Source organism: Ictidomys tridecemlineatus, chromosome 10, assembly GCF_052094955.1.
Source record: "Ictidomys tridecemlineatus isolate mIctTri1 chromosome 10, mIctTri1.hap1, whole genome shotgun sequence".
NCBI lineage: Eukaryota > Metazoa > Chordata > Mammalia > Rodentia > Sciuridae > Ictidomys > Ictidomys tridecemlineatus.
In genome coordinates, this window is record NC_135486.1 from 115,080,460 (window position 1) to 115,093,191 (window position 12,732).

Sequence of the window (12,732 nt, forward strand, 5' to 3'; positions counted from 1 at the left end):
TTGGTTGTGTGAGAACTTGGGTATGCTTAGCTCTAATTCCTCATCTTACTGTAGAAGGGGCTCAGTAAATATCCTTCAAATCACAGGACCTCAAGGATCACCTGCCTCTCTCTCTACCTCTATGATTCTCTTGTATTTAAAAAAATGCCACCTCCACATTATTCTCTTTATCTTGCATATCGTGAGAGACCCCCAGGCCCTCCAGTTCAGCCAGAAACGAAGAACTCCTGAGGACAGGATGAAGCACAAAGACAGTGGAATAGACTGGACCTTGAAGAAGACATCTGCCAAGGAGATCCTAGCTTTAAAATTCTAAAGTGGTCAACTAGGAGTACAGAGTAAAGGGCATCATACACATGCACACAAACACATATTTGCCCACAAACACACACACATACACACACACACACACACACACACACACACTAATTTGGGGGTTTTTTAGTAGCAGTAATTGAACCTAAGGTTGCTTAAACATCCAGCCACATCCCCAGCACACTTTATTTTTTTTATTTTGAGACAGGGTCTCACTGTGTTGCTCACAGCCTTGCTGAATCTGCCTTCAAACCCTCAAACACATGATCCTCCTCCAGATCCCCTAGGATTACAGAGGTGCATCACTGTACCCAACACACACACACATAATGTACCTCAAGCAACAATAGTGTTACTGAAAGCTCAGTCTTGTCCCTGATGTCAATTCAATAAAAAGGACAGTTTTGAGAAAAAGAGAAAGTTTTATTGTTCTACTGAGGAAGGAGAAGCACAGGGGACTCCTTTCCCAGAGGCTGTGATTCTGCCCATCAGGGAGAACAGAGGGTTCCTATTTTGTTTGTTTGTTTGTTTGTTTGTTTGATTTTTTTTTGTATTGGTAGATGGACAGAATGTCTTTATTTTATTTATTAATTTTTATGTGGTGCCAAGAACTGAATGCAGTGCCTCATATATGCTAGGCAAGTGCTCTGACTCAGCCCAAGAACTGATGGTTTTTAAAGATATAATCCATTCCAGGTGTCCCCTGTGAGAGGTCTGATTCACCTGTTAATTTGGGAGATAACCATTCTTATGGCACCAGTCCTAAAGTCTGACTTACTTTGTTCCTGTGGTGGTTGTATGCTCAAAGACAGATGGATAACTCAGCCTAGGATGGGAAAAGATAATCTTGTTCCCAACCCCCAGATTATGAAGAGAGAGAGGAAGAAGAGGAAAATAAAATCCTGTCCATATTAAAATAAGCCTCAGTGTTGAAGCAGCCAAAGACTATATTCAAAGCATGAAGTGGATGACTGATAAAATAGGTGAAATGTTTGTCTAAATCATTTAACTTTTTTCCTATTTCCTGAAATAAATTGAAGAGTATTGGTATTAGTTCTTCTTTAAAGGTCTTGTAGAACTTGGCTGTGTATCCATCTGGTCCTGGGCTTTTCTTGGTTGGTAAGCTTCTGATGTCATCTTCTATTTCATCACTTGATATTGGTCTGTTTAAAATTGTGTATATCTTCCTGATTCAAATGGGCAAATCATATGACTTAAGACATTTATCAGGATTAGGGTTGTAGCTCAGTGGTAGAGTGCTTGCCTAGCATGCCTGAAGCAAGGGTTCAATTCTCAGCACCACATACAAAAAAATAAAAAGATCCATTCACAATTAAAAAATTTTTTTTAAAGACATTTATCGATGCCTTCAATGTCTTCTATTTTATTGGAGTATAAGTTTTCAAAATAATTTCTAATTATCCTCTGTATTTCTGTAGTATCTGTTGTGATATTACCTTTTTCATCGTGTACATGGGTGATTTGAGTTTTCTCTCTACTTCTCTTCATTAGCATAGCTAAGGGCCTGTCAATTTTATTTATTTTTTCAAAGAACCAACTTTTTGTTTTGTCAATTTTTTCAACTGTTTCTTTTTTTATTTCATTGGTTTGAGCTCTAATTTTAATTATTTCTTGCCTTCTACTGTTTTTGCTGCTGATTTATTCCTCTTTTTCTAGGATTTGAGATGTAATATGAGGTCATCTATTTATTAGCTTTTTCCTCTTTTAAGGAATGAACTCCATGCAATGAACCTTCCTCTAGTACTGCTTTCATAGTTCCCAGATTTTGATATGCTTTGTCTATGTTCTCATTTACATCTAAGAATTTTTGATCTCCTTCTTTATGTCTTCTGCAACCCATTGTTCATTCAGTAGCATATTGTTCAGTCTCAAGGTGATGGAGAAATTTTTATTTTTTACTTTGTTGTTGATTTCCAATTTTATTCCATTATGATCTGATAAAATGCATGATTGTATCTCTCTACTCTTTTGTATTTGCTAAGAGTTGCTTTGTGGCATATTATATGGTCTATTTTGGAGAAGGATCCATGTATTGCTGAGAAGAAAGTGTACCTGTTTGATGCAGGTTGAAATATTCTATATATGTCAGTTAAGTCTAAGTTATTGATTGTATTATTGAGTTCTTTAATTTCCTTAATCAATTTTTGTTTGGAAGATATATCTAGTGGTGAGAGAGACGTGTGAAAGTCACCCAAAATTATTGCATTGTGTTCAATTTGAACTTGAAAAGAGTTTGTTTGATGATCATAGCTGCACCATTGTTTGGGGCATATATATTTATGATTGTTATGTCTTATTGGTATATGCTTCCCTTCAGTAGTAGATAATGTCCATCTTTATCCCTTTTGGTTAACTTTGGCTTGAAGTCTACTTTATTTAATATGAGGATGGACACCCCTGTTTGCTTCTTCAGCCCATGTGAGTGGTATGATTTTTCCCTACCTTTCACTTTCAGTCTCTGTATGTCTTTTTCTATCAGATGAGTCTCCTGGAGGCAGAATATTGTTCTTTTTTTAATCCAGTGTGCTAGCCTATGTCTTTTGATTGGTGAGTCTAAGCCATTAAAATTCAGAGTTACTATTGAGACATGGTATTCCCAGCCATGTTTGTTTAATTTGTTTATTTAACTTGACTTGATTTTCTTCTTTGATTAGTTTTTCTTTTAGAGTATTACCTCCCTCTGGTGATTTTCATTGTTGTTTTTCATTTCCTCTTCATGGAATATTTTGCCAAGGATGTTTGTAAAACCAATTTTCTGGCCATACATTCTTTTAACTTTTGTTTATCATTGAAGGTTTTTATTTCATCTTCAAATCTTAAGTTTAATTTTGCTGGATACAAGTTTCTTGATTGGCACCCATTTTTATTTGTAATTTTTTATTATCTGCTCAACCCAATACAATGATCTTGACATATCATACATTTGATTCAAATAGGGTATGAATTCTCATTTTTCCACATGTACAGATTGCAGGATCACATTGGTTATACATCCATGTGTATACATACAGCAATCTTAGTGTCAGTTGTATCCTGCTGCCCTCTCTATCCCCCCTCCCCTCCCCTCCCATCACCTCTCTCTTCTCATTCTACTGTGACACTTATCTCTCTCTTTTTTCTTCCCTTCCCCCTCACACCATCGTATATGTATTTTGTGAAACCATGAGGGTCTCCTTTTATCTTCCATGCAATTCCCCTTCTCCCTCCAATTCCCTCCCACCTCTTTTCCTTGTTTTGTGGTAATCTTCTTCTCATGCTCTTCCTTCCTACTCTGTTTTTACTCACCTCCCTTATATCAGGGAAGACATTCAGCATTTGTTTTTTAGGAATTGGCTAACTTCGCTTAGCATAATCTGCTCTAGTGCCATCCATTTCTCTGCAAATGGCACCCATTTTTTTTCAGAGCTTGATATATGTAGTTCCAGGATCTTCTCTGTGTTTGTGGCATTGGGGTCTCAGGTGGCTGAGAGCCACAGCCTAGACTCCAGAGAATATCTCTCTGGGGCTTCCAAATGTTAAGGCACTATTCCAAAATCCCAAATAAAACTCTGTGTCTTTTTGAAGTAAAGATAAAGAATTTATTCTGGCCAGGGCCAAGGGAACACAAAGCCGCCAGTTCTGCAGCCCAAGAATTGAATGCTGGTGGGGGGCATCTTAAAAACACAAAAAAGCACAAAGAAGGGAGGCAGGGGAGGCAAGTACAATCATAAGACATATTTCCCAAAGTGGAAAGCATCAAGTTCTCAGAATTGGCACCTTTTTGTGCATAGTCAGGAAGCAAGCTTTCATTAGTTCTACAGTTATGGACATTGTTTTCAGGGATTAAGTTGGTAAGGGTGGCAATTTCAGCTTCTATGTGAATGGGCCCATGCAGAAATGGGGGCCAATTCTACCCAGGGTGAATTGTCTGAACAAAATTGAGTCAGACTGACTTAATTTTCAAATCATCCCATAACAAATCCATTTACAATTTTTTTTATTAATGTCCTATGGAAACATGTGATGCTGGGACCCACTGTGCCACACCCATGCATGCACATTCCATGTTCAGTGAGATTCATTCCACTCTTCTTCCCTTTTTATGTCCCTTCTTCTTCCTCCTCAACCCCTCCACCTACTCTACTGAACTTTCCTCTATTTTTTATTAGTTGTTCAAAATATTACAAAGCTCTTAACATATCATATTTCATACATTTGATCCAAGCAGATTATGAACTCCCATTTTTTGATGAAATTACCTCTCCCTTCTTTTGTTCCCTCTCTCTTTTTCTTGTATTTTTTTATCTCCACCTTACTTGCCTTACTTTGGATTAGCCTCCCCTTAGTAGAGAAAACCTTTGAAGTTTAATGTTTTGGGACTGGATTATTTCACTTAACATGACTTATCTTCATTTTAACCTTTAGCTTTGATAACCTATAACAGAAAGGAGCAAAGATCTACCAACAAAAGTAACTATTTTATAGATTTTTTAGTGTTGTTCATATACTTACTTTTACCAAAATTCTGGATATTTTCATATGGTTTCATGTTAATATTTAGCCAAAAAATAGTATCTATTTCATTTTAGTAGTCACAGAAGGCTATGCAGCCCTTCTCTCTTTCTGGTAAAGTATCTGAAACTTTCTGACTTTGTTGTTGCTAAAATAATTCATCACCATTGGGTTTTATTGATTAAACACCCTAGAAAATTTAATGAGTGTGAACCATTTATAATTCTGCAGGGTTACAGGGCCTTCTCTGTGGCGAATAAGATTTGAGTTCCAACTGTTCTTTATGACAAACGGAATCTGGGCCCAAACTAGTGTCTTGTAGGGTGACCAGTTAATCAGTCTGCTGATTTCACAATCTCAATGGGCCTGATTAGGGTGATTAAAATATGAACTTCCTAAGTTTTATGTGTAAGTTGAAGTTGTTAGATAATGGTCAACCAGGATTATATCTACAAGGTAGAAAAACATTAGATACATGTCATGATTGGTGGCAGTCAAGGTCCACCTTTTAGGACTCACTTTGATATATATTATCTGTGACAAATTGTTAATGAAATCTTGACTTTTAGTGACAGGCTCTAAAGCAATGCCTAACAGCATGTTCCTGGGTGACACAAATTCCCATTCTTACCTTACCTGAACTGGTTATTGTCTACACTTTCTGAGGTTTTTGTGGTCACCTGAGGTTGTTGTTTAATATTCAACCAGAATTTTGCTAGTGAGATAGTGTTGCAAAAAGCTATTGGATACATGTCATCCTTGCTGACTTTGTTGGAATTGTGACATCTTCCAGCTGGCTGCCAGTCTCAGTCACCTCACTTACTTTCTCTGACTAAGAATATGTAGTTGAAAGGTTTAGACTTAGAAGAATATAGATTTATTCCCATGGTCAGGTGTGTGAGTGATAGATTTGTGTCTATGGTGTCTGGAATCCTGAAATGATTTCCCCTCAATACTGTTACTATTTCCTCCTCTTTTTTTCTAAAATTCCATGTATGTTTTGATATGGCTGTTTCCCAACTCTCCCAACCTATGGGCATTTTGCAATTCTAAAAATGCTTCCACTTTTTCAGTTTAGTTACAGTAATGACCATATGCCTCACTACTAATTTCTCTATAAATCTATATTTTATTACTAAGATGAAGAATTTGAGGCAGGATATTTTGTAAAGAAATGATGCCATTCAGTCACATCCATGCTGTCCCAAATTATAGAAATTCATCATTTGTAAGGCAGAATAGTGTTATCTCTTGTATACATTCTACCTTTCCTTTTATCCATTCACTAATTCATGGACACTAAAGTTGATTTTTATTCTTGGTTATCATTAATAATATTGCAATAAACATCGGAGTACACATGCCTCTCTGAAACATATTTCATCTAGATAAATATCCAGAAGTGGGATGCTAAATCATATAGTAGTTCTATTTCTAATTCAATATTTGTTGTGTGCTTGTAGGATTAGCATCTTTTTCTTGTTACATGTTAAACTCCATGAGAGCAATAATTCTGACCTTTATATGCAGTGCTATTGCATGCCTGAAACACAGCAGACATGCAGCCGAGCCAATTCATAGTGTCACTGAGGTAAGGAACACACCTCCTCCAATGCCAAGAGAGAACACCATGGGACCTGCCACTTTCCCTACAACATCCAACCATGAGACCTACAAGAGTTGGTTGCTCCTGTCCATCATCAATCAAAGCTAGATACCACTTGGTTTCCCAAATAGATCTAATCAAGTTTGCCCCTACTGAGAAGTGTAGGCTCTTGAGAACAGAGTTAGAAAAAAATCTTGTTTGCATTTTAAAAATTACTCTCTTTTTTCACAGTCAAGATTAGAAATTGTGAAAATTGAATCTAACACTCAAATCATTTCAGCACAACACTGCCTCCCTGCAATGAGAGCAAATACTTAAACAATGGAAATCAGGACAGGTTTCCCATAAGAGGAGAAACTTGGGCTAACAATGTAAGGTATAATATCAGATTCATGGAGATCCTTACAATACTCTGAATCCAGTGATGGGATCTGAGCCTAATGCCCTGTGAATATTATTTGAGACTCCACATTGATAGTATATGAAGAATACTGAGACAGAAACTCAAATATTCAATGTTGACAAAGACATTTATTATACTTGGATGGTTGCTGTAGTTATGTTTATCATTATTTTTGGCCAGAAAACCTGAATCTTAGTCATCTTTGTAATCTCAGCACTTAAAGCAGACCTCTAAAAGTATATGGAGATGCTTCAATACAACAAAGAGTAGATGGGAGACAAGGGGTGGTTTGGGTGCTTCCTGTATATGTTCAAATAAATTGTCAGTTTGCAAACTTTTTATGTTAGAAAACATTGCTTCTGGGGAATCAAATGGCACAAAGAACATGTCTCTTATTATTATCCCCTGTAGAGTAATACCATTTGCATCAGTTGGGAAATAGTTCTACATTTCATTCCCAAGTAATGATAGCTATTGCTTTTTAAAAAAAAAAACATCAGAAATTTATTAGTTGCTCAAAACATTACATTGATCTTGACATATCATATATCATACATTTGTTTCAAATGGGGTATGAATTCTTATTATTCCCACATGTAGAGATTGCAAGATCACATTGGTTATACCGCTACATTTATACATACTGCCATACTAGTATCTGTTGTATTCTGCTGCCCTTCCTATCCCCTTCCTATCCCCCCTCCCCTCCCCTCCCCTCACCTCACCTCACTTCTCTCTACCCCCTCTACCATAACTCATTTTTTTTCTCTCTCTCTCTCTTTTTCCCCTTTCCCTCACATCCTCTTATATGCATTTTTGTATAACAATGTGGGCCTCCTTCCATCTTCCGTGTAATTCCCCTTCTCTCTCCCATTCCCTCCCACCTCTCATCCCTATTTGATGGTAATCTTCTTCTCATGCTCTTCCTCCCTGCTCTGTTTTGAGTCGCCTCCCTTATATCAGAGAAGACATTTGGCATTTGTTTTTTAGGGATTGACTAACTTCACTTAGCATAATCTGCTCTAATGCCATCCATTTCCCTGCAAATGCCATGATTTTGTTACTTTTTAGCGCTGAGTAATATTCCATTGTATGTGAAGTCTAAGCACCCTGGTTAGGGCCTAAGATGACAAGAGCAGAGGAACTGTCACATTGGACTTGGTAATGACACAGTATTTGTAATTATATGCTTTGGAGGAAAATGAAAACATATGAATTTCCATAGGGGATTTATTTCCAAAAAAGAATAAGGAAGGCATTGGGATTAAGTTGCCAGTGGTTATGAGATGACACTCTGACCTTGTCTGAATGCATTCTGTGGACCCCTCTGATGGGGATCATAGAGGACAATCCTACTCATCAATACCTTCAGTATCTCCCTGATTTTCCTCCCTCTTTATCCCTGCTGAGGGAGGGAGGGAGGGAGAGTGGGGGAGGTGTTCTTACTTCTGAAAATGCCACAGGGGAGCTGCTGAGGGAATAACTATGGGATAGGAACCGAATCTCAACTGATGAGCTTTTTTAGTCATGGATCTGGCTATATCTGATGTTGACCCTGTCAAAGAATGGCAAGTATTGAGAAATGACAAGCAGAAGACTTTTCAAACTCCTTTCACTTTAGCTTCATCTATCCTACTTTTTGTGATCCACAGCTGTTGTGAAGCCATTTGCAGTCAGTGAGCCTCAGTTCCAACCTCTGTGAACCAGGGATAGTACCCTCACTTTATGAAACAGAGTCCATTAAAGTCAAGGAGAGAAGTCAGGCATGAATTTCCTGGGCTATCAATCCCACCATACCTGGTGATTGTCTCCCAGCTTTCCTTTCCTGTCCTTTTCCTTGTCTGTAAAGATCTCTGCCACATATATCCTTAATCACATCTCTGCAGAGTGTCATTTTTTCAGACATTCCACAGGAATACCACAGGTATGGCTCTATTTGAGCCCATTTATGTGTATTCTGCTCACATAAAGCTATTCCTGGGTAAGGAGACTGTGTGCCAGAAGACTACCTGTTACAACACCTCCCCTTGGCCTTGAATCAATGCATGGATAAATAGATTTATTTCCTTACTGCATTTAAATGAGGAGCCCTAGTGTCTATCTAGTGTCTCCTGAAGAAATCTTTCACTCAAAAGTGACAAACTATGGATCATCAACATTTCATGCTGCTTGATAAGCTCCAAAGCAAAGAAATGAGGTGGCTGATATTTAGTATTGAGATGTCCACCTACACAGGCCTAAGAACTATTAAGAACTATGAAGGTTTGTTTCCTGGTCATGAATCATGTTTTTTTCAGAATAAACTTATACAGGACATAAGTCAGAATGATAATAATGAGCTTGTATAATTTCCAAACACTCACTTGTGGGGTCTCTACCATTGGAGATGTGGTAGAAGCTCACAAGTGACAGAGATGTCAATTACACAACATCCCCTGACCAGTTTCCCAGGTCTCTTCATCACCCATTGAGTAATCAACACTCATTAAAAACTGGAACCCACTGTCTCTGACCCATGGACCTCCCACCAAACCTAGAATCATTTTTGGATTACAAGGTGTTGTATATGCTGCCTGTAATGATATCTTCCACACCATTGGTAGCTAAGGTGTTGGTGTCCAAGTGGCCACACAGATGGTTCTTCTTTTCTGTCCATTTTCTCATTATGCCAGAGAGACAAGACCATTCTTTGTTCCAGAATCACTCTTAATTCCTTTCTGTGGCAGACACCTTTGAGGGACTTCCCAAAGAGCACCATGAATTGATGGTGCTCACTCAGCTGTCAACTCCATCTCAACCATGTCCAGTCCCTTCTTCAAGGGCCCTTTGTCAACAGAACCCTGCTGGATCCACCTGAACTTACAGGGACAAAGAATGAGGCATAGGTGATATCTTCTGTTAGGTAGGTAGAGTGGATGCCAATGGCTTACAGGGGAAGACATGCAGGGGCCCAGCCATCAAATTCAATTCAACTCAACAAAAGTTAATGGATGCCAACTCTGTATCAAGTATTCTGCTAGGGACTAGGGACATAACAGTGAATGATACCCATTTTCCTTGATAATCTGGTGAGGAAAATATTCACATAAGTCCCCAAGGGAGGCAGGGCACACAGAGGCCAATAATACAAATGGAGGTAGGGGAGACAGGTAGAAATTATCCAGAGGAAGACACAATTTTATTTGTTGGAGGCAATTGCTAAGCAAACTTTCTACTAGAATGATTTTGTGTCTGAGTTGTGTTTGAAGTGTGATTTGGAGCCTTCTGTGGGACACAGTGTCACTTTAGGCTGAGAAAACTACTTGGTTAATGATTTGTAGATGTGACTTGTTGGATTGAATTCAAGTATTTTAGAATGAGGGGAGCAATGGAGATAAGAGCAAGTCAGGAAATTTAATGCCAGTGGGCTCACTTAAATATCTAATATGAGTAAACGATGTTTGGCATTAGGACAACACTAAGAGAATTGCTTATTGTTTTTACATAGAACATGCTTTCAGAGGAAGTCAAAGTAGGGGTGTTTATGACCCTTTTCCAACTGCCAGTGTGCAGAGGGCATTCAACCCCTCCAACTTCAGGTGGGGCACAGGTGGCCCTACTCCTGGCCAACATACTATCTCCATCTCCTCTTTCGTAATGTAAAAATGCAGGCTGGCCTCACCAAATACATCTGGGCACAGAAGGGAATCTCTGCAGGGACAGCCTTGCATAGGGCAGCCCTAAAGGTTTTCATCTTTAGCTGATAGGAAAACTCAGTGTAGAGAATTGTCCGTGGAAAGCTGTGATAGACCTGATCCCCCACTTTTCCATGGAGACCTGGATCCTCTTCACAATCAGCCTGGTGTTCCTCTGTCTGTGAGTGGTTGTCCAGGCCCTTCTCCTCTGTAACCCTGGAATTGAGGTGGTTATCAGGGCCTTATTTGTTTAAAGTGTTTGGAAGGTCAAAACAGATAATGCTAGAAATGCATAAGTTTCTATTAATCTTAACTAGATCCTTAATATCTGCTTGAGTTCCTACCCCTTCCCCCAACTTCCTATTCCTGTGTCTACGGGGGTTATTGACAAAATTAGTTCCTGGGATGATCTGATTAACTGAATTTTAGACCCAGAACAATGATCCAAAATACAACGGAGGCAAATTATACAAAATAAAAAATTTAAAAAAAAAACTGACCACCGTGTGCAGTAGGAATCTCTCCCCTTTCTCTATTCCCTTTGGGAATTCTGGAGGCATCTGGGTTATTTGGAGATTTGTCTTATTATCTTTACCTTCTCCATTATGTCTGCTGGAGGATATGTGTGGCTGTCTTGTGGATATCAGGATTTCCTGTTCTTCTCCCTCCTACTCTCCAGCATCATCTACAAAAAGCTCCACAGTGCACCCCATATCTAGTGGGAGGGTCACACTCCACCTTCCCTCTTTTCTGTGATCTTCCCCTGGAACCTCGATTCCCTCCTAGAAGTCAATTTCTACACCATGCAATTTGCAGAACAATTTACTCTAAATTTTGAACTTTTAGAGCAGAGACAGCTGTTGGAAATACAGAGGAGGAATCCCAGAGCCCAGCTGGGCCTTGCTGAGGAATGCCTGTGGATCCTTCAAACACAAGTCTTTTCCTGAAATAAATTTTATCATATTTTATAAGAGTTCCTAGATTTTTACAGAATATTTGACACACTGTCCGCTTTAAAGGCTCATCTCTGGAGAAGAAGATGTTAATTCAACCATCTAGAACACATCACAATTTCTTGTTTGATATTGCACAGTGCATCTCTTGCTATGAACAGGAAGAACCCTGAACTTTAAAGGGCATCTCTATTGTAACTGAAAGTTCTCTTGTAGAACATTCCTTTCATACACATAGAACTTTTCATACCTTTCCCATTTGTCACTATGGGACCAATCTTCTGGGAATAACAGCTACAGGCTTCAGTGGTTGCTGGCAGTCTATTTCCTCTCTCTCTCTTCTTTCTTAAGTTTGCTCCATGTCAGCCACATTGGAATAAAGAGGTTTCCAGGATCCAGAACCCACAGCTGTGGGTTTCAGGACATGACATATCAAAGATGAGTTGCAGGCAGGCATTCCCTAGGGAGCATCAGCCCTAATGGGTTTCATACAGAGGTAGTTGATAGACAGAGGCAGCAAATGAATGGCTTTGTAAGTGACCCTCATTATAAGTGTGAGCATGGCTAGCACTGTGATGACCATGCAAGCATCACTGGTTGTTGATTTCATGAGGAGAAGAATGGCCTCAACATTGGTTCCTTGGTAACCTATTTTTGTGCCCAGTGCCACTCAGGTGAAATGTGGAAAATCAGCCTTCCCTACATGTCAAATCATATGGACTGTCTGACGACAGCAATTTGGGTATCTCTGAAGGTGTTCAGATTTCTCTGATGTCATGGGAAGCCTTGGACCCAGTTGTCATTCCATATAAATAAGAGCACTAAGAGCACTCTCAGATCTTTCTGGGAAGACAGATCTAAATGCCAGGTCCTAAAATAGGAGCAAGCTTCAGAGAAAAGGAAAATTATAAAACCCTCAAGAACAAATTATAAGAGGGATGTTACCACAGGTGCTTCATGATTTTGTGATGTTGAGAAGATGCACTTAAGCAAAATCTTATCATTCAAGGAAAAGAAAAAAATCTTCCCATTTCTACTTCACTTATTATTCCATGAATAAAAATCATAATTTCATGGACTAATCAATTTCACCAATTGACATAGGCAAATCAAATGCCCTGGTAGAATTTCAATCTGAAGCTCTCAGGAACACTCCAGTTTGGGGATGCTTATCAACTATTCATTTTAGAATGGGAGCATAAAGAACTCAGTTTCTTTTAGTTAAAATCATGAGTTTTAGGAGGTCCCTCACTGGAGATGGAGGAGGAG